Raw genomic sequence first — 23,647 nt, 5'->3', positions numbered from 1 at the left:
GCATCATGTTAATCACAAGCTTTGGCTTTGAGAAATGAAGCTGCCATACCTATGTCATCCTCCTAGCAAATAAGAGATTCATTTTTAAATGAGAAGCCTTACCTTGCTCTATTCCTGCTCCCCCTCAAATCTATGAATTTGAATGCTTTTATGGCACTTGTTTATGGTAGCCCTGTAATTGGGGGTGGGATTAAGTAATTATGAGAGTTTTTTCTAATTCAAATTCCTACTTCCCATCAATGATAATAGTAATAAGCAGAACCTTCTATTAGATATCTCTTGCTTAAGGGAACAGAGATGATGCCCAGATCCCAAGCATTCTGTGTTATAGTGAGAGACATGCTGGGCACACAAAAGAAAGGAACTGATTTTTAATATGTGCAAATCCAAGGTATAACAAAGTAAGACAGAGTGAATTGCCTCCTTTTCCTGGTATGGTCTACTTTCTATCTTACAGATAAAAAATACTCAATGACGGTTTAAAATTAGATATATGAAAATGATACTTGTCCTTCAGTAGTTCCAGAATCTGTGATTTCTTTGGTGTTAGAAGACTTTGTGATTTCTTCATGAGTCAGTAAACAGTTGTTCCATGTCTTTGTGGTAAAAAAATTCACCACTCTTTGATTAGCCAGCCCAATGAGGAGTCTTTTTCTCTCTCTCAGTATAACTGGACTGTTCCCAGGAAAACCAGTCTCTGTAAGACATCTTTCTAACTTGATAGGATCTGTCAGTTTGAATTCTGCTGCAGTAGCTTTTGAGCACCCTGGACTCTTAAGAACCTCCAATGCACAGTGAAAATAACACCTCCAGTAAAACCTTTAATTCAACAAGCATTTTAGTAAATGCATACTGTGGGTAAGCCCTCCAAGAAGGTCCTGGCTTCAAAGCCTCACTCTGGGGTAGGGGCCATGATAAGTTATTGAAGACTTTTGTAGCAAAGTCCAAAATTCAGGGGTACTGCAGAGTTGTAAAGGCTTTAACTACTGCCCAGTAATATACATTGTGTTCTCTGAGGACCAACTTAACTACATTTAGAAAGAAGATAGCACTAGGCTGCCCACATGGAGATGAATATCTTAGCTGCAGCAACTCTCAAGTGCCATCCACTAAGTTATAGAGGCATTAGGATCTAGCTTGTTATAAGATGCATCAATATCAATCAAATTATATGTTCTTAAAGTACTGATATTTTGAATCATATCCAAAGCACACTGACATGCATGTCATCCATCTATAAAGCATTTCCACCTTTTATTTATATTGGTGTTTTGTTTTATATCATCTTCATTTCCAAATATAACCGTCTTCCTCTCTGCTCAGGTTAATCAACAGATGAACAAATTCTGATAGTATTTGTAACATCTTATACCCATCATGCAAGAATTCCTCTCTAAAACGGTGAGGAAGTCATACATTCTCATCTCGTCTTTGGAACCATGCTTGTTCGTTACACGTACTTGATGTCTAGTTTCATTTCATTGTTGCCATATTTTCATAGTGTCGTATTCTTTATGTTTATTTTTGTCCTGGTTCTGCTAAACTTCATTTTGTATCAGTTCATATAAGTCTTCCCCTGTTTCCCTGTGCTCTTCATATTCCTCATTTCTTACAACATAGTTATATCCCATTACACTAATATTTCACACTTAATTGAGCTATTCCCCCAATTGATGAGCAACCAGTTATTTCTAATTCTTTACTACTACTAATGCTCTGCAATAAAGTATGTTAGAGTTATAGGAACTTTTAAATGCTTTAAAGAAGTTCTTTTCATATATCCAATTTACTTTTACATTGCGTCTCACATTCTCCCAATTTACAAGTTGGGGTGAACAAGTAACTAGGTGGTACACCGAATAGAGAGCCTGGTTCTGAAGTCACAATGACCTTAGTTCAAATATGACTTCAGACACTAGTTTTATGACACTGGGCAAATCATTTAACCTCTTTTTGACTCAGTTTTCTCAACTGTAAAATGAGGACAATAATAGAACCTACCCCTCAGAGTTATTGTAAAGATCAAATGAGAAAATAATTGTAAAGTCTAGTACTACTATTATAATTATTATTAAATATTCATATGATGTGATGATCAAATAACTTCAGGACAGGATAGATTCAATGCATTGCAAAATATTAATATATACCTTGAATTACATTTGTGGATTAGGTTTTCTCCCCCATCTCAATATATTTTTATTTGTTTCATGAAGTATTTGTCAATTACATATAAAATTTTTTAACATCCATTTTTAAAAATTTTGAATTTCAATTCTCTTTCTATCTTTTCCCCTGGACCCCTGACATGGCAAGTAATTTGACATGGATTATACGTGTGAAGTCATATGAAACATTTCCATATTGTATTGCAAAAGAAAAGATACAAAAAGAACTCAAACAATGAAAATGTATACTTTTACGTGCCTTCAGACTCCATCAGGTCTTTCTCTGAAGGTACATGGCATTTTTCACTTAAGTCCTTTGAAATTGTCTTGGATCATTGTATATTGATCAGAATAGCTAAGTCATTAGAATACTGCTGTTCCATGTTTTCCTGGCTTCACTTTGAATCAATTCATGTAAATCTTTCCAGGTTTTTCTAAGAGCATCTTGCTCATCATTTCTTATAGCACAACAGTATTCCATCACAATTAGACACTACAAATTGTTTAGCCATTCACCAGTTGATGGACATCTCCTCAATTTCTTACTCTTTGCCACCACAGAAAGAGCTCCCATAAATATTTTGTACACATGTGTCCTTTCCCTTTTCCTTTGATGTCCTATGGGACACAGACCCAGTGGTGGTATTGCTGGGTCAAAGAGTATGTATGGTTTTATAGCCCTTTGGGCATAGTTCCAAATTGCTCTGTAGAATGATTTTCTTGAAAATTTATCACTTCCACACTGAATTTTCAAATGGTTGCTTATTTGTAATGCAATAGATTTTGAAAAAAGCTAGTGGTCAGATAGAAGTTACAAAAGAACTATGACACTCATCGTCAAACAAAATACTTGTAACATTCACAGTAGATTATATTACCTCATCTACAAGTGGTATTGTATAATTTGCATCCTTTTCACCCCAATCAATTTTACAGCGCCATTAGATAAATTGTATAGACCTTATCCCTGACCTTATCCTCATATTTGCTTGTGGTAGTCATAGAAAAGATGAGTGAGAGTCTAGGTTATTTGTGTAAATTCATCATTACTCACTACTTCTGAATAAAATTTCCAAAATACATATCCGAGGTGTAGTAATGTAATAGTCTATCAAATGAGATAATATTTATAAAGCACTCAGCACAATACTTGACATACTAGGCAAATAATAAATGCATGTTCCCTTGACTTACCCCTCCTTTCCCATCCTCATGTCATATTAAAGAGGTGGCAGGAATAATGATCAGACTAGATATAGAGTCAGGAATATCTGGATTTAAATCCTGTACTCAGCTGTGTGAATTTATGAAAGTCACTTAACCAATCTAGGTTTCAGTTTTCTCATTTGTAAGTCTAGTTCAGTGAAAGGAGAGGCCACAGAAAACTATGATACCCCCAAAAATCATGTCAGTGAGACCAAAGCCCAAGATCTTCCTCCTATTTTTCCCTTAATTTGGTCAGATTGCCTGTTTTCTAAGTTTATGCTGGAACTTGGTCTATTTTGGATATCTAAATGCCTTTATTCCTTGTTCAACTTGAATCTTGGAAGACCCATTGGCTCTTTTTATGTTTCCATTACCGAAATGGTTCTTTGTTTAACTGTAGAACTGAAAGGAGGTAGAACTGGCCAGAAAGATCAATAATAATAAGGTTAAAATGTCTATTGGTGTGTTTGGGGGAAATTACTCTGAGTTCACCTGAATATCCAGCCTCCATCTTCCCACCTTACCTGGGCCCCAGTTAGAAGCCGTCTTCATCACCCAGTTACTTATATTTCCCTGTGTCCCATAAATATTTTTTAGACATTATTACTGTAAATGTCATATAATAGTCAAATGTAGTTCATCATCCCTGAGCTCTTTTTACTCCATTGTCTTTAGGTTCTCAGAACTTCTTGTAGAGCCATAACTATCAGGGGATGAATAGGGCTTTCTCGTATGGTGCTATTGGGGAGCAATCTGTCCCAGAAATGTGGTAGCTGCTTTTTAGAAGTGGTAGCTGCTATCCCTGCACCTTACCTTGTATGTAGGGAACAACTATCTCTGAATGGTTTTTCCAGGGATTCATTATTACAGTGCCTTTCTGTAGGGACCTGCTTTCCCTCCCCCTTTCTTCCCCCTTACAATGCCCAAAATGGGGAAGAATTGGGATTCTTTGAGGGACAAACTAAACTATCTTGGTAATGACTATACCTGTGGGGGGACTGTCTTCCGAACTACTATTTCCTCCCTCCTTCTTTTTGGGATTGCACTCTGCCCAGCCCCAACCCTTCTCCTCATTATTTATTTCCTAGCTTATTTTATCCCAGGTGCATATTTTACTAGTCAGAACCTTGACTTCTTATGAGTATTTTCTGTTTAAAATGATAGTGTTGCTTTGAAAGTCTACAATACAAATATAATCCCAGTTCTAATAAGAAATAACTTCATGAAGACAGGTCAGCATATGGTCGACATATGGTGACACATGCCTGAAATCCTAGCTACTGGGTAAAAGCTGAGGCTGACAGATCTCTTGCAATAGGCTCTGCCACTTAAGTGTCTTCATTAAGTTTGGCAATGCAGTGAACCCTGTGGGGGTTGTCTAACAGGTTACTTATGTAGGGGTGAATAAATCCATGTTGGAAATAGAGTGGGTCAAAACTCCCCTGTAGTAGCAGTAGGACAATCCTGGGAGCAAGTCCTGTACTTCTAGACTGGCGAAGACTGGGAGACTCAATCTGAGTGAGAAAGAAGAGAAAAAATAATTATGTCACCATGCAATATAAAAAAAAATGTGTTTGTATTCTTTGGGGAGATCACATAATAGAAATAGTAATGATAACTCATTTGTGTAGGTTTACAAAATGGACAACTCACAGCAACCCCATGAGGTTGGCAGTGTAAGTAGCATTGTCTTCACTTTACAGATGAAGATACTTGGGCTCAAAGAGGTCAAGCAAAGTGTTCAAGGTCCCATCATTATTGAATGTCAAAGATGGGATATAAACCTAGTTCTTACCTGTTCCCAAGTCTGGTCTCCCTGCTATTAAATCACGATGTCTTCTTCCAACAATAGGCAGGAAAGTTGATCAGAACACCTGAAGAGGGGAGGAGGAAAGCAGAGGATTTTTAAAAGATGATAAGGTATAATATCCAACCAGATCAGACTTAGTCCAAGGCTGGGAGATGAATGTGTTCCTCTATTCTCTTGCTTCAATCAGTGCATTATCTCCTTTTATACTCAACCTACCGAGGCTACATAAGACAAGGTCACTTTTCAAATAAATTCTTCCCCGTTGGGTGACCAACCCATAAGTAAGAACCTTCTTTGGAGGCTGCAGTCAGGTACAGCCAATATATTAGCCTTAATGTAGGGAATCTGAGTGCAGCCAACCCCACCTGATGCATTCCCCTGCTGTCATGGCCCAGGAACTGAGGGGAGCTGGGCGTTCATATTAAACACACAGTGGATTCCTAAATGGGCTGTAATTCATTATTTGGGCATCAGAGTGATGCAGTTCAGTGGGCTGCAACCCTGAAAAACTCCAGAGCACTTTGCATAATGCTCAGTGTGTGCTTGGTAATTATCCATCATTTACATAGTGCCTTGTATTTCCAGAGAACATTATACTCATTTACTGGCTCCTTTTCACAACTGTCCTTTAAAGTGGGCAAATAATAGCTTTCCTTCTGTACAGAGAAGCAGAGAGCATAGAAGAGAGAAGGGAGCTGTAACTTGATTCAAGGGCTCCTGGCTCCCTGGGAAAGTTAAGTTGGAACAACTCAAAGAAGGGGGAGATCCTGAAACATTACCCCAAAACAATGCCTGCTTATTTAATGGACTTTGTTGCTGAATAGGGCCCCCTGAATCACAGAAAACTCCCATCACCCTGCAACAGAGAGAATTAAAATCTTTAGCTCCTTGAGGTTTAGCTTAGGAATTGCCTTCTCTTCCTAGCCCTCTCCAGTTGTTCATACTCACCTCTCTCTTCCCCTGAATTCAGGATGATGGAGTTAAAGCTGGGAGGAATCTTAGAGGACATGCAGTCTGCCCTCACCCTTCATTTTACAGATGAGGAAACTGAGGCTCCAGGGATAAAGCAGATCTCATTCAATGTTCTAAAGAGTATTCAGTGGCAGAGGCAGGATTAGAACCCAGGTCCCCTTATTCCTAATCCATGTTTTGTCTGTCTACTTTGAGCCTACTTATTAGATTTTCTTATTTGCAAGTCCTAATTTCATTTCTTAGTTTAGGAGTGAGGCTTCCCTGGATTCTTGAAGACTATGGTCATGCCTGTAGAATGTAAGCTCTGAGAGGTTCTACCACATGGATTTTGGAAAGGTTTTGAGTATAGTTTCAGCAGCAAACGGTCTGTTTTCTAACGACAAACCTAGAATCATCATTTGCAGGTCAGCCATGTCAAGATGAATTTTTTTGACCATAGGAAGCCATGAAACACAAAAAATACAAAGGCCTGTATGGGCTTTGATCTGAATCATGGCAGAGACTTTCCAAATCACTGAGATAATAAATCCAATTTGAGTTTATGATCTATGGCCACAGTAGAATATAAACTTTTTGAGGGCAGAGATAATTGTCATTTATTTCATCTCTGTGTCCCCAGCTCTTAGGACAGTGTTTTTACAAATAGCAGGGAACTCAGCAAATAGAGTTACTGTGTTGGCTCCTCTTTAGAATCATGTCTCGGGACATTAGTATTTGTAGTCATACTATATGATGTCATTGTTAGGGTGAGAACTGTATTTCTGTCCTTATAGATTAGGATGGGAGAGATGTGCTACACCATGCTGATATGGGAATATGGGAGAAATCAGCTAGAATTCAGTAATTAAAGAGTCACTTTACTGTTATAAAGCCTGGCTTTCTGATTGGGAAAAGGATGACGCTAAGATGTAGTAGAAAATGCATTATATAGAAGTATGTAGTTCTACTTTTCTCATCAATCCAAGCTTTCACCGAAATACGGAAGTGTGAGGTCATTTGTACCTTATGTGGCATTCCTTAAAATGATGGGCCCCTTCTTTTGTTTCCCTGTGTGAAAAAAGGGAAAATAATGCCTATCACCTTCATAGGGATGGACATTCCAAACCATGGAAAGGTCACGATTATGATGTTCAATAAAAGGTTGGGAAGAAAGCCTTTTACAACCATCAGTAGTGTTTTCTTTCATTTCTTTAATGTTTCCCCTTGTACTAGGTCAGCACAAACTGTTTTTCAACTTACCCCCCATGCATCCAGTCAGTGTTCAGTAGATGCTTGTTGACAAATGAGTATTCTGCTGCTTCCCAGGGTTTTGGTTCATTGGCACTTTGAGTACAGCACCCAGGATGCCTAATTTGCCAGCTGCCACCCTCCCCACACTTCCTCTCCCCTTCCTTTAACCTACAAAAACACTGCTTGCTTATTAGTAAGTCATTTTGCAGAGGAAATTGGGTGTGCAAATCCTGTGATTAGACAAACATCTCTCATTAAAAGTTATAATCTGGCGGCCCTCCATGTTGACACCTTAATTCTGAACCCTGGTAGCATTAGAGCACTCAATCTCCCTGAACATCCGTCCTTCTTCAGCTCTTTCCCAAGCTCTCTCCCTAGTTTAGCCATCATCAGAAACTGACAAAATCTTCTTGATTGGGTAACTCTGCCTCCCCTTCCTTGCAGTGATAATAATGTTTTCTCAGTTTTATTACAGTCTCTTGAGAGGGAGACTGATTTGCATATTCTCCAACACTTAATTAACGATGTCACCTTCCCAGTGCCTTGAAAACAGTTTGCATTTTTTTTTCTGGGCAGACCTCCAACGGTTACCTCCCACATTTTCTGCTGCAGTCCTTTTTATTACTTTAATGACAAATAATTGGACAGATTCTGAGTAATGAGGGTGAGAGCCAGAGGACTGTTGTATAGGAGACGGCTGCGCGTTACAAGACACTTTTAGTGGTCTCTAAATCAGATAGACAAGTAGAGTAATGATCATCTTGCTGTAATGAGACACAATTAAGAATCACTACAGCAAATGACAGAGCAGTTCATTGAACAATAACCTCTCTCTTTTTTTTCAAAGGAGATCGAAGCTTAGTTATAGCATCGCCATTCAAAATGCTAGAGTTAAGATGGTGTCAGCACTTCCCATAGAAATCCAGTATTTTCAAGGATTTATAACTCAAACATAAAAATTGACTCCCCTCTGTAGATTAGGGCATAAGGTCTCAATCCAAGATTATATTCTTATAAAAAAAATGAAAACTCTATTATATCTGGAAGTTGGACTATTGCAATAAAAAAAAAAGAGAAAGATGATCTTATATTTGGATTTATCTTGCAACTTTTCTTCTGAGACTTTGAAATCTAAGTTTCTTCAAGTCAAGAACTATCTCACTTTTGTCTTTGTGTCCCCAGTACCTACTACAGGGCCTGATAAGTGATGTTGTTCAGTCATTTTTCAATTGTGTCCAACTCTTTGTGACCCCATTTGGGGTTTTCTTGGCTAAGATACTGGAGTGGTTTTCCATTTCCTTCTCCAGCTCCTTTTATAGATAAGAAAACTGAGGCAAAAGGGGTTAAGTGTCACAAAGCTAGTAGATGTCTCAGGTCAAATTTGATTTTAGGAGGTTGAGCCTTCTTGACTCTAGGTCCAGCACTCCATCCACTTCACCACATAGCTGCCCAATAGTAGGTACTTAATAAATACTTATTGACTGATGATTGATTGAGCTCAAATCAGAAATTTTGTGGAAGACAGAATTGTATAGCATAAGAAGACTCAGAAGTCCCAACTCTTGTCATTTGCCAGTGACCTTTAGTCAAGGCATTTTATTTCCTGGAACAGAGCCTTATTTGGGAATGTTGTCATTTGGGGCAAAACCAATTGAATGTGGGAGTGCAGAGGTCAGAGCAACCATATGTATGTACAATCACATGTGGAGCAGGTGCAGTCTAACTCTCATCCCCACAAGGATTGGGAGGCAAGGTAGACCCACAAGAAGGTTGCCATAGCAATAGTGCCCTGGAGAAGAGGTGGCCCAGGGACAATTGCATTGCATATCAATATATGGAGGAGCACTAGGTCAAAAGAAGGGTCATGGTCACCACAGGAATTTGCCCACTGGATATCCCTTTTTCTATGGTTTTCTATGACCATCATCCTTCCAGTTACCAGGCTCAAAATACTGTTGTCAACTTGACTCCTCTCCTACTCATCCCACATTGTCTATCTGTTGTCAAGTCTTGTCCTTTCAAAATATCTCTTTTACAGGTCCTTTTCTCTTCCACTCATACAACTATCATGCTGGGGCAGACCTTGCATTACCTCCCATTGGACAGAGTATTGCAATAGCTTCCTAATCAGTATCCTTGCCTCAAGTCCACCCTCTGCTAAGCTGCTTCTGTGATTTTCTTAAAGTTCACATCTGACTGTGCCATTCCCACTACTCAATAAACTCCAGTAGCTCCCCATTACCTCCAGCATGAAAAAGAAATCTTTTATTTGGCATTGGAAGCCCTTCACAATGTAACCTTTCCTATCTTTCCTGTCTTCTAACAATTTACTCCTCTTCACATACTCTATAAACCAATTATACTGGCTTTCTTCTCAAGCATGAGATTCACTTTCCCAACTCTGCCATTTTGTTTGCTGTCATCTATGTCAGGAATGCTCTTCCTCCTCACCCCCACCTCTTGTATCCCCAGGTTTCCTTCACAATTCAGCTCAAGTGGCAACTTCTGCCTGAAGTCTTTCTTGGATACTCACCTCCCTCCTCAACCTCTCAGCCTTCCCTTTGAGATTACCTTCCAGTTTTACTGTATATTTCTTGTATTTACAGCTATCTGCTTGTTTTTTTTCCCCTTTCCTCATTAGAATGTGAGATCCTTGAGGCATCTGTTTTTGTCTGTCTGCCTGTCTGTCTCTGTCTGTCTTTGTCTCTCTGTCACTCTCTCTATCTCCATCTGTCTTCCTGTCTATCTATACACACTCACACACACAGACACATATGTGTATATATCTACATCTATTTATCCATCCATCCACCCATCCATCCATCCATCCATTTATCTATCTATCTGCCTTTCTTAACATTTTGCCCAGAACATCCTACTTAAAAATGCTTGTTAACTGATGGACTAATTACTATTCTTGCTGTGACATTTTGTAAGAGTTAATTGAGTCTATTGGTTCATTGGTAATAAGAAGGGGTGGGGCACTAGCTTGTGGATTATAGTATTAATTATTCCTGGAAGTCAAGGTAGCAAATGACTTTGACACATTAAAGTTGCCAGTTCAGTTACAAGTTTGGGGGAGTAGCCCAGAAGGAATGCTACAATAAAATGCAGAGAACCAACTTTTTTTTTTGGTTTCTACCCTTGCTTTTCACAAAAAATATTCTGCTCAAATATGCTTTTCCCTTTGAGTTAAACCATGTCTTAAGTCCTTGATAACTATGACATTTTTATTTATCTTATCCTGGGTAATTGTCTCCATTTTTTTTTTGTTTGACTATTTTTGCAATGTTTTCATTTACTTTTTGGATAGATAAATTTAAAATAGTAGTATCTTTATACATGGGGTGTTTTGTCTGTCACTTGGAATTATATCACAGTCTAGTTTATTTAAATATATTATAGCTTTTTAAAAGTACTTGTGATATTACTGCAGAAATAATTATCCTCTAATTTCCTTGAAAGTCTAAAAAGGCTTCTGCTTTTATTCTGTTTCATGTGATCATTACATAGGCTTTCAAAGTACAAGATTGTTGTCCATTAAACTAATTTTATTAAATTTCTGTATTTACTAGGCTTTGGCTAATGGAGTCCTGATATATACTCTTTAAGTTTCTTTATACTCAGAGTGAGTTGCCAGCTTTTATACTGACTTTAGGCAGTTTCTCTCGCCTAAAGATCTCACTTTGTCTCCCCCGCCCCAAAAGACACTCATTATGCCTTACTACTTTCTTTGGAATTGAGTATTTGCTATTTCATAAACTGAGAAGCCAAGGGCCAGAGGAGACTGATGGATCTCTTAAACCCAATTCAAATATGATGACGTTAGGTCAAGTAGTTTCATTACTGGAAAGTGAACTACATGAGTCCCATGATGTTTACCCTAGCATTTTGTGTGTGTCATCCTGTACCAAAATCAATGACTGTGACCTTGAAAAGTGAGTTGTTAAAAAAAAGGTCTTCATATCATGGGAAGAGCAAGTGTAGACAGCTCACGTAAGTACAACCATAATGCCTTCTGAGGAATGTCTTCTGGCAAGAATAAAGTATAGGCAGAAGCATGGTAGCATATATGAATTGGGACCCAAGTCAGTTCAATTATCAGATATTCAAATGTCAATTAGTTTCATAATCAAGTATCAATTATCCGATTCAATTATCACTTATCAGTGACTCTAAGATAATGAGATTTATATATTTAATGAAGAAACCAGGACTTATATTTAAGTATAAGGATTGTTCCCTTCACTGTAGGTCCCTTGGAAAGCCAGTCACTTATTTCCAGTTGTGATCCTGGAAGGTAGAAGTATGGTTCTGAAAGAGTGAATTAGTCCCTAGGGAAAAGTGGGATGCATAGGGGGAGGGAGACTATTTTGGATAGTTTATAGGCTCCTATGAGTCCTTTATAGATTTATTTTTTATTTGGTTCTTTTTTCCCCCTATATTTTAATTGACTCATGATTTCATCGATGCAGGTAATTTTCATTGAGATACTGTCTCTATTAATGTGGATCAATACCTTCTCTGTAATTTGTAGTTTTATAAAGTTGCCTAGAGGATTGGCACACACACACACACACACACACACACACACACACACACACACACAGCAGGATTTGAACCAGGCCCTCCTGATTCTGAAGTCAGTTCCCTCTTTTCTGTGTCACATTTCCTTTCATCCAAGTATTTTGCTGGAGTTTTTCATTTTCTTCTCTCTCTCTCTCTCTCTCTCTCTCTCTCTCTCTCTCTCTCTCTCTCTCTCTCTCTCTCTCTCTCTTTCTTCCCCCCACCTACCTACCTACCTGTTTATTTTTATTCCTTAAGGTTTTCTAAATAAAACTTCATGTTATTTGTAAAACTTGTTAATTTTTGCCTCCCATTTCCTAATATTTATTGTCATGTTTGGTTTTCATTATTTCTGTTTCTATAGGTGACATTTGTAATATGAATGGATGGAAACATATTTTTTGTCTTTCTTTACATGTGAAAAGCACTGTGTTAAGTACTGGAGATACAAAGAGAAAAGCATAGATAGTCCTTGCTGTGGGAGTGCAAATTGTAGTGGAAGATATATTGCAATAACTCTAGTTCTCACTTTTAGGTAAGTATTTCAGGTCATATTAAACAAAGGACCTTTCATTCCTTTTTTTTTTTTTTAGTTTCTGTAACATAAAGGAAGTTTTACTTAAGTTAGAGAATTTTTGTGAATAATTATTGTAATTGTTTGATTTTTGTTTTTTGCTATTATTATGAAAATTATGCTAATATTTTCCTAAAATGAGACATTCTTGCATTCCTGATATAAATTTAAGTATAATGGATCTTTGTATATTGCATATATTGCAATATCTTTGCCAGTAATTTATTGGAGATCTCTATCTATCTATCTATCTGTCTGTCTGTCTGTCTGTCTGTCTGTCTGTCTATCTATTGATCTATCACATCAATAGACGTTGGTGAGGTTGGTGTATACTCTTCTTTTCCTGATTTAGAAATCTGGACCTTGTCTTACTATATGATACTTGAGTTAGGAGACACTAGAGAATCTGCATTTCACATTTAGGTGTGCATTTAAAAAAAAATTTTCTTAATTAATTTCACTTTGTATTTAATTGTAAAATTTAAAGGATATGGTTGAGATTTCTGCATTTTTTGAGTTATTTATGCTTTAATGACTAAGTATTTTTTAGAAGTTACATGTAAACTTGGAAAATATTTATATACTGTGGTTATCATTTAGTAGTTTCTAAAGTTGATGGGGAAGTTCACCTCAATTTTTTTTTTTATTTAACTTTTAACATTTATTTTCACAAAATTTTGGGTTACAAATTTTCTCCCCTTTTATTCCCCTCCCCCCCCAAACCCAAGCATTCTAGTTGCCCCTGTGTCCAATCTGCTCTCTCCTCTATCCTCCCTCCCTGCCCTTGTCTCCGTCTTCTCTTTTGTCCTGTAGGGCCAGATAGCTTTCTTAACCCCTTAACCTGTATTTCTTATTTCCCAGTGGTAAGAACATTACATTTGATCCTAACACTTTGAGTTCCAACTTCTTTAGCTCCCTCCCTCTCCACCCCTTCCCCTTGGAAGACAAGCAGTTCAATATAGGCCAAATCTGTGCAGTTTTGCAAATGATTTCCATACTAGTTGTGCTGTATGGGACTAACTATATTTCCCTCCATCCTATCCTGTCCCCCATTACTTCTATTCTCTTAAGATCCTTTCCCTCCCCATGAGTGTCGGCCTTGGATTGCATTCTCCTCCCCATGCCCTCCCCTCCATCCTCCCCCACACCCTGCTTATGCCTCTGTCCCCCACTCTCCTGTATTATGAGATAGGTTTTCCTATCAAAATGAGTGTGCATTTTATTCTTTCCTTTTGTGGAATGTGATGAGAGTAGACCTCATGTTTTTCTCTTGCCTCCCCTCTTTATCCCTCCACTAATAAGTCTTTTGCTTGCCTCTTTTATGAGAGATAGTTTGCCCCATTCAACTTCTCCCTTTCTCCTCCCAATATTTCTCTCTCACTGCTTGATTTCATTTTTTTTTTAAGATTTGATTCCATCCTCTTCAAATCACTCTGTGCACTCTGTCTCTATGTATGTATGTGTGCGTGTGTGCATGTGTGTGTATGTACTCCCACCCAGTACCCAGATACTGAAATGTTTCAAGAGTTACAAATATTGTCTTTCCATGTAGGAATGTAAACAGTTCAACTTTAGTAAGTCCCTTATGACTTCTCTTTGCTGTTCTGCTTTTCATGGTTCTCTTCATTCTTGTGTTAGAAAGTCAAATTTTCTTTCCAGCTCTGGTCTTTTCATCAAGAAAATTTGAAAATCCTCTATTTCATTGAAAGACCATTTTTTCTCCTGAAGTATTATACTCAGTTTTGCTGGGTAGGTGATTCTTGGTTTTAGTCCTAGTTCCTTTGACTTCTGGAATATCCTATTCCATTCCCTTCGATCCCTTAATGTAGAGGGTGCTAGACCTTGTGTTATCCTGATTGTATTTCCACAATACTTGAATTGTTTCTTTCTAGCTGCTTGCAATATTTTCTCTTTCACCTGGGAATTCTGGAATTTGGCCACAATGTTCCTAGGAGTTTCTCTTTTTGGATCTCTTTCATGCGGTGTTCTGCGGATTCCTTGAATATTTATTTTGCCCTCTGGTTCTAGAATCTCAGGGCAGTTTTCCTTGATAATTTCATGGAAGATGATGTCTAGGTTCTTCTTTTGATCATGGTTTTCAGGTAGTCCCAGAATTTTTACATTGTCTCTCCTGATTTTGTTTTCCAGGTCAGTTGTTTTTCCAATAAGATATTTCACATTATCTTCCATTTTTCGAATCTTCTCGCTATGTTCTGTGATATCTGTCTTTCTCATAAAGTCCTTAGCGTCCATCTGTACCATTCCAGTTTTGAAAGATCTATTTTCTTCAGTGAGCTTTTGAATCTCCTTTTCCATTTGGCTAATTCTGCTTTTGAAAGCATTCTTCTCCTCATTGGCTTTTTGAACCTCTTTTGCCAATTGAGTTAGGCTAGTTTTCAAGGTGTTAATTTCTTCAACATTTTTTTGGTTCTCCTTTAGCAGGGAGCTGATCTGCTTTTCATGCTTCTCTTTCATCCCTCTCATTTCTCTTCCCAGTTTTTCCTCCACCTCTCTAACTTGATTTTCAAAATTCTTTTTGAGCTCTTCCATGGCTTGAGCCCATTGGGTGGGCTGGGGCACAGAAGCCTTGATTTCTGTGTCTTTGCCTGATGGTAAGCATTGTTCTTCCTCATCAGAAAGGAAGGGAGGAAGTGTCTTTTCTCCAAGAAAGTACCCTTCAATAGTTTTATTTCTTTTCCCTTTTCTGGGCATTCTCCCCAGCCAGTGGCTTGACCTCTGAATATTCTCCTCACACCCACCTCACCTCCTGATCCTCCCAGCCAGCGTTTGGGGACTGAGATTCAAATGCTGCTTCCCGCCTTAGGGCTTTTGGCGGGGGCAGGGCTGCTATTCAGTGTGAGAATTAAGTTCAGATGGTCAGGTTGGGGCAGGGCCGGCTCTTAGGCACCGTTCCCTCGGGGGGGGGGGGGGGGGTTTATGCACAGACCTTCCACAATGGATCCAGGCTCCCGCCCGCTTGGGGAGCCCCTGTCTGCAGACGCCTCTTAGCTTCTATCTCCCAGGGGGTCCCGAGCCATGGGGCCACCCCACTCCCCTCTCAACCCGCCAAAGAGACTCTCTCACCGACCCTTGTCACCTGTGGGTGGGGGGGCTTGTGCCGCCGCTGGATATCCCGTCCCTGAAGCCTGCTCGAATCTGTACCTCTCGGAGCCCCGGCTGCCACAGGTCTGGACTGGGCTCTGCGTCTGCAGCGCGACGGACCTTTTGCGAGAGGTTTGCAGGTCCCTCTGTGGGTGGAGGGACCCGTGTGGCCGCTGGAGATCCCGTCTCCGTAGCCCGCTCGGATGTTTTCCTCATGGTGTCGCAGCCGCTTCAGGGCTGCCCTCTGCTCCCCATCCCGGCGCCCAGTCCACAGCGCGAAGGACCCCCCGCGAGAGGTTTGCAGGTCTCTCCGGAACAGAAATCTCCCTCGCTCCAATATTCCGTGGCCTCTGGGTGCAGAATTCGCCGTGAGTTACTCCCCTCTAGCCGTTCTGTGGGTTGTGGGTTCGGAGCTATGTGTATGTGCGTCTTTCTACTCTGCCATCTTGGCTCCGCCCCCTCACCTCAATTTTTTAACCTTATATCTAATTCTATAATTTTCTTCTTTTTATATTTGTCAACCTCTTGCAAAACAACTCTAAAACTGCCTGCAATGAATGACTTAATAGCTGGTTCTCTTAATATTTCTATTAGCATTTCATTTAAGCACTTGATGGTTGTGCCATTGATGCATTTTCATTTAATGTTTATATTGTTAATAATTATAATTTTGTTTCTTAATTGTTTCTCTTGGTGGGATGTGTTCATTATTTTCTCATATGAATAATGATAGCAAGTTTTTCCTTTTTGGATTCAGCTGAAGTATTTTATTTTTTATTTTAGCTCCTCATTTATATTCACATGAATTTCTTATACCTTGAGTTCTTATAAGCATAAAATTGTTGTGTTCTCTGTTCTAAGTCATTTTCTGACTTGCTTTTTTTATGGGTGAATCCTGACAATTGACATTTGAGACAATCTTTGTTGAGTCAGACTTTTATGAAGATAAACCCAAGTAGAATTTTTTTTTATCAGTATGAAGTACTATCTTGCTGGTAATAATCTCACAAACCCTTCATTTACATGCAGACTTTCCCTTTCCTACACATAGTATACATTATTTTTACTGATGTGTTATTTTTCTGTACTGTCTTGCCCAGCCCAGAGAAGAAGATGGTTTAGGAATTACTACCCTCCACCGATCCTTCACTACTTTCTCCTATTGACTTTCATCTGCACATTGATTTTGAAGATATAACAGTTCACCTTCCCCCTTTCCCTTTTGTTCTACAAGTGGTTTATTTGTGTCTTTTCTATGTCTAATAAATTATTCTACTAGATTCTTTTCCTCTGTGTTTTCAGTGACTCTCAAACATTAAAGAATATCAAATACACAGTCATTAAACCTGTTTATAGAAAGTAGTCATTGAGTCATCCCTTTATCACTGTTTGCTTTCTTGTTTACATTGTATCCTCAGCAATTAGGTGCTTAATAATTGCTCTCTGAATTTAATTTCACAAATAGTCAAAGTACGCCCATCAATGAATTTATAGTGGTATAAGTTCTAATTGTTTCCTTGACTTAAGATCCTTTTATTGGAGATACAAACGAAATCTGTAGCAACCTACTTGACTTTTTTCCCCCAGAGTACCTTGTTGTGATTAAAAGTATATGTCAGTCTTTCAAGGATGTAACATTTCAGTAGTGTGGGTGCTCTTCCCATTAAGGCCAATTGCAACTCATGAGTTTCTCTGAGCATGGCTAGATTGGTCCTAGGACAATGAGTCATACATTATATTTTCCCACTTGATAAAAGCTGCAAGGTCTTGCATTCTATTGGCATAACCTTTGAGAACCTTTGGTCACCTCTATGCCATGTATCATGCATCCATTCATGAGACCATTTATGTTAATAGAATGAGATGAAACATCCTACTGGAATAAAGAAGACCCAGTGTAGAAATCTTATCCCTAAAGGATTTATTAGCATCATGTTCCTTCTGTAATCCTTGTATTCCTGAAACATTTCTAAGCCAAGGAACTCAACATTATGCTTTTGGAAAGGGCATCATCCCTATTTAGTGGATGGAAAAATCTGTAGTATAGAGAGGCATTGACCCAGTCTGGTAACGAAAAGGTAAAGATGAGGGAAACTGGACATTTTGCTGTCAGCTTTGCTCCCTGTCCATTAGCTAGAGTATTCCACCCAGAAAATAAATTGGCTGCTATTCAGAGTGATGTTTACTAACCTTGAAATAATTCACTCTGAAGAAGTAAAGTTTATGGATAATCTATCAATCTATCCATCATTCAATCAACAAGTATTTTCAAATGCCTACTATGTGCTTAATACTGTGATACATGCTATGGTGATCCAAAGGCGTATACAAGAGTTTGTGTGATACAGTGAGGAGAATAATGCACTTGGAGTCAGGATGCCTGGGCTTAAGTTCTAACCTTGTCATTGAATAGCTGTGTAACGTTTGTTTTCTCATCAGTAAAATAGAGACAACAGTGCTTATACTGCCTACCTTACCAGAACTTTGTGAGGAAAACACTTTGTAAAATCTGAAAATTCTCTATAAATACGTTGTGTTTTTATCATATTTATTATTTATAAAGTGACTGCACATATATAGACAGTATTTTGTATTTTGAAGTGTTCTATAAAATGTGACATATTATCACTATCACGTGGCCTGGCCCCAGCCCTCAAAAAAGTTGTGATCCAATTAAAGGAGACAAATTAGATAAATAAAATTGGATAAAGTATAAGCCAAATTACATAAGTAAAATGATCTATCTTGTTTTAAGGCCTCTAGTGATCTCTGGCTGAATTACTTAGTTTTCTCTGAGGGAGTAAGGAGGAGGGGAAAAAACAGCTAGGGGCCAAGGTGGTTTTCCTGCCATATTTTTTAAATCAGTTAGTGTTCAAGGTCACCTCTGAGGAGCCTTCTCTCCTCTTTTGCTAAACATAGTCCCATGTACCTAGGACACTCACACTTCAAGGTCAGTAAAGACTTTGGTAAAGTCTTGATGCACTTTGGATACACAATAGCTTGAGCTATTCCTTTGTTGTGCTGGTGATAAGAATGGTAAATGACCAAAGATGAAATCAGTGGAACTGAATGGTGGAATTTGCGGAAAAGCAAATTCTGGGATATGTATTTTGAACACACAAGAAAAAAAATAGTTTAGTCACTCAACCAGCACATTCTTCATGATTGTCTGGTAGGGGTGATAGGTATTGTATACAAAGTAGCATTTGAGAGTATGATGTGCCATGATAATTCAAAGAAGAAAGAGCTCTCTTTAGGTTGGTGATGGATAAGATTTCTAGGGGGAGAGGAGGAAGAAGAGGAGAGACAGAGAGAACAGAGAGATAGACAGAGAAAGGGAGAGAGAAGACGGAAAGAAGGGTAGAGAGAGAGAGATTACTATCATGTGGATGTAGCTTGACCTAGATGTCACAATGATGACAGAAAATAAATTTACTTTGAGTGACACAGATGATAGTTGTTATATCAAAGGGCATCCTGGAATAAAACATAGAGCACAGGTAAGGTAGGCAATGGTGGATGCTGGGAAGGGGAGCTATGTGAGGATAGTAAGTTACCTTTCCTAAGTTAGGGCATGATCAATTCCCTTACTGAACGTGGAGCTTTAAATAGGTTCAGAGGTTCAGGAAGTTCAGAGAGAGACATAGTTGATGACCTGTATCGAAATCAGAAAAACCAAAGGGAGTAGTTGAAGTAAGAGCTACACTGAGATAAGAAGTTATAGCCCAGGGTCTCTCTCAGAGGGATGCATTGTCCTCATTGAATCTTGCTGAAAAATGTTGCCTTTTCACAGGATACTACCTCTTATCAGGGATTCCACAAAAGAGATTCTTGCATTACAAGAAAGGATGGGTTAAATGGACTCTAAGGTTCCTTCCAAAGCTAAAATTCTATGACCTTATCAAAAGCTATTCCCTGTTAGAAAATAGTTCTCAAAAGAATTACAAACTAATATCCATATGAGAGAATGTTTCGCATCAATAATAATAAGAGAATTACAAATCAAAACAACTCTTAGGTTGGTAATGATGACAAAATATGCAAAATCAGTATCACAGAATATGGAAAGATACATGATTGGTAGAGCTGTGAATTTGTCTAGGTCCTACAGAAAACAATTTGGAATTGTGGCTAAAATCCCCATACCACTTAATCCAGATATTCTTTTTTTTTTCTTTTTTTTAATGTTTAACAATCACTGCCATACAATTGAGATTTTATCCCCCCCACACCTACTCCCCACTACCCCCTCCCTCCCCATGACTGCATACAATTCTGTATAGGTTCTACATATACTTTCCTATTGAGTACATTTTCACTATAGTCATGCTATGTAGTTGGACTAAAATAAATGGAAGAAATCATATAACAAATCAAAACATGATACACAAAAACATACACATATACAAACATGATCTGCTACATTTTGCGAATGACTTCCATATTTCTTTCTCTGAGTGTGGAAGGCATTTTGCCTTGAGAGCCACCATTGGGATTTTTTTTTTTTAAGAAGTTCTTGCATTATTATGAAATTCCAAGTCTACCAGAAAAAACTCTCGCACACTGTGGTCGTTGCTGTGCACAAAGTTCTCCTGGTTCTGCTCCTTTCACTCAGCATCAGGTCATATAAGTCCTTCCAGGCCTCTCTGAAGTCTTCTTGTTCATGATTTCTTATGGCACAATAGTACTCCATTACATTCATATACCATAATTTATTCAGCCATTCTCCAATTGATGGGCATCCCCTTGATTTCCAGTTCTTGCCCACCACAAAAAGAGCTGCCATAAATATTTTTGTGCATGTGAGACCCTTTCCCATTTTTATGATCTTTGGGGATACAGTCCTAGTAGCGATAATACTGGGTTTAATCCAGATATTCTACTGCAAGATATATATTTAAAAGAAATAAGTGATAAAAACTTAAGGTCCTATATATACCAAGATACTTATACTAGAACTTTTTAAAAATATCAACAGAGAACTGGAAACAAAGTAGATAACCATATATTATGAAAGCTAAATATGTGGCAATTAGTACATGGATGTAATGTGATAGCACTATTCTGTAAACAATAATGATTGTGATGAATAGAGTGTATCATGAAAAAAATTTTATAAACTGATTCAAAGTGAAGTAAGCAGTAACAGGAAAACTATGTACTTAATGACTACAATACTATAACATAATACAATAATGTATCTAATGGCTATAATGTTTTAAATGGAGAAAACAAGGGCAAAGAGATCAGGATTTAATATTGCAAAACTTTAATGCAAAGCTTGGTTCCAAAGAAGAAATATTCTTTATTGCAGAGGTGGGAAAGTTTGAGTGTAGAACATTGTAGATAATGTCAGACAGTACCATGGTTGTTAGTTTTATTGAAGGTACTGTGCTGTATGAGCAAAGCAGAATTGCAGTAGCTCCAAAGAAACCAGAGATATGCAAATGCAAATTTAGAAACATCTATACTCCAAATGTTCACATGGGCTATTTGTGCCAGTAAAATCTTCTGAGCTCATATTGGTCTGATCAGTCACAGTCAGACATTGATCAGACGCAGCCAGAAGAGTCTTGGCATTTTGGTTGTTTTGTAGCACCAAGGACAACAACCAACCAGTTTTATTGAAGTGTTTACTTTTTTAAAATCTTTGTTAGAAGAGATGACTTTCTAGCAGTGGATCTGTAGGGTAATATAGGAGATGTTAAAACAAAATATGTCAATAAAAATCTATTTAAAAAAAAAACAACGATGGACCTATAAGCTTTTCCCACATTTTTATGCACACAGGTGAAAACTGCCCTGTGGCATCCAACTGTTGGCATGGCTGCTGGATCTAATGCTGCCCCTTTCCCCCAGCAGGTTGCAACATGCCTTTGCTGAATGAGAGAGGCAACACTTTTGTCTGCTAAATGCCAGGTGAGTCTTCCTGCTGCTTATGGTTTTCAGTATTCCCCAACTGTTGCTGCTTGACTTGAGCTTGGCTTCACTGTGTGTTTATGATATTTATTCTACTTCATCTCCTTGGAGTTACTCCTCCTGAGCTCACCATATAGCAGCTGCAAGGGCATCCTGCTGTTTTGCATTATATGCACCTGTCCAACACATGGAAGATGGTGCCACACACCAGAAACAGAGCTTGAAACCATTGAAAACAAGGAAGTGGGATGAGTTGTGTAATATTTCAGTTGAAGAAATAATAGGATTGGACAGTTAATAATCAACATGACATCTATTTTATTTGAGATTCCTAAAAAGATTTGGGGAAGTTTTCCTGATATAGATGCAGGGTATATTATGAATAACCCAAAAAGCTATGAGCTAGTTATGGCTCTATGTTGCTTGAGGAAAGCGCTTGGCTTGCTTTTTGTCTTTGTAGATCAGTGCCTGGCACATAATAGGCACTTGATAAATTCTTGTTAAATTGGATTAAAAGACATGTTGGAATACTCTGTCTCAGGACCTTTCCATTGATAAGCATAAAAAAGGTGTAAAATAATTTCCTTCCTTCCTTCCTTCTTTCCTTCCTTCCTTCCTTCCTTCCTTCCTTCCTTCCTTCCTTCCTTCCTTCCTTCCTTCCTTCCTTCCTTCCTTCCTTCCTTCCGTCCATCCGTCCTTCCTTCCCTCCTTCCATCTCCTATATATCCTTCTATCTATCTCTATATATCCTACTTTGTGATAAGTACTATGCTAAGGGATTTACAAATATTATCTCATTTGATGCTGAAAACAGTCTTGGGAGGTGAGATTATTACCCCCATTTTACAGTTGAGGAAACTGAGACAGAGAGTTTGTGTGACTTGCTCACATAGCTAGTAAGTATCTGAGGCCAAGTTTGAACTCAAGTCTTCCTGACTACAGGCCCAGTGCTGCATCCAATGTGCCATCTAGTTACCTATACAACTTTGAAAACATGATCCCGTAAGGAAATGAGGGAACATATTTTTTCTTAGCCTGAAACCCTGTTTTCATTTGGTCAAAGGCAGGGGTTCTTAACCTGGAGTCTATGATGTATTTTTAAATATGCAGCTAAGTATATTTCAATGTAATTGGTTTATTCTGTAATCCTATATATTTTATTTTTAAGCCTTTAAAAAGGTATTTTGAAAAAAGGAATTCATAAGCTTCATCAGATTTCTAAAGGAAAGCAAAATATACAAAAAGGTTAAGAATCCCTCATATAGAGGAATTCCTAGCATGTAAATTCCCTCTACCAATAGAGATCAGCACCTGCTCAGCATCTTGTAGCCTTGGGCATGAGAGTCTTAAGTCTTACTTGCTTAAGGTTACACAGTAAAAAAGATCAATAAAAACTGTAAATTGAACAGAATCTAAACTTTACACCTGGAATCCTCTACTTGCAATCTGACAAAACCTGCTGGTTATCATAATTGAAGAATACTTTGATGAGTCAGGGAAAAGTTACCTTCATCTGTGAGACATTGATCATGTACTATCAGCACTATATAGGGGGTCCCAGAAGTCTTAGTGTAGCTTTAAGCTATTAAAATTTAAAACTGAACTAAGGCTTTTGGGGGAAAGAATACTCGTTCACATACTTTGAATGAACATTCAGCATGAGGTAGTAATATTTCTGAATGTTAGAGGTGGGAAGGGCCTTAGAGATCATTTCATCTAACCCCCTTATTTGGTAGATGAGGAAACTGAGATTCCCAGAGGTCACTTTTTTAAGGTCATACAGCCATAAGTAACAGAGCCAAGACTAGAACACAGGTTTGTGACTTTCAATGAATTATTCTTTCTTAGTAACCAAAAATAGAGAATATATAAATAGAGAATTATATAAATTACATAAAATATTTACAAAAGTTATATGATTATGTAAATTATATGAGAACTTTAGTGATCATCTCCTTTAACATGATCTTGAATAGTGTGGTAGCACAATATTCCTGAGTAGTCCTCTAGACTTTAAAGCCTCCACGCAAGGTAAACAAATGTCATCCCAAGCCAATCCATTCTGGTTTTGGGGTTGTTCTAACAATTAGGAAGTATTTT

At 38.2% G+C, this 23,647-nt stretch overlaps 1 protein-coding gene across 5 annotated transcripts in view; it reads left to right on the top strand.

Annotated features, from left to right (window-relative positions):
• Window positions 1-23,647, top strand: part of RASEF (RAS and EF-hand domain containing) — an 825,381-nt gene that overhangs the window by 372,744 nt on the left and 428,990 nt on the right. For all 5 annotated transcript variants that reach the window (XR_011966209.1, XR_011966208.1, XR_011966205.1 and 2 more), the window contains exon 19: window positions 21,491-21,547. The gene's annotated coding sequence lies outside the window, so the exon portion shown is untranslated. The remainder of the gene's footprint in view (window positions 1-21,490; window positions 21,548-23,647) is intronic.

Source organism: Notamacropus eugenii, chromosome 1, assembly GCF_028372415.1.
Source record: "Notamacropus eugenii isolate mMacEug1 chromosome 1, mMacEug1.pri_v2, whole genome shotgun sequence".
In the NCBI taxonomy this organism is placed as follows: Eukaryota; Metazoa; Chordata; class Mammalia; order Diprotodontia; family Macropodidae; genus Notamacropus; species Notamacropus eugenii.
The sequence above is the reverse complement of the archived record's forward strand: the minus strand, read 5'-3'. Positions and strand labels throughout refer to the sequence as shown.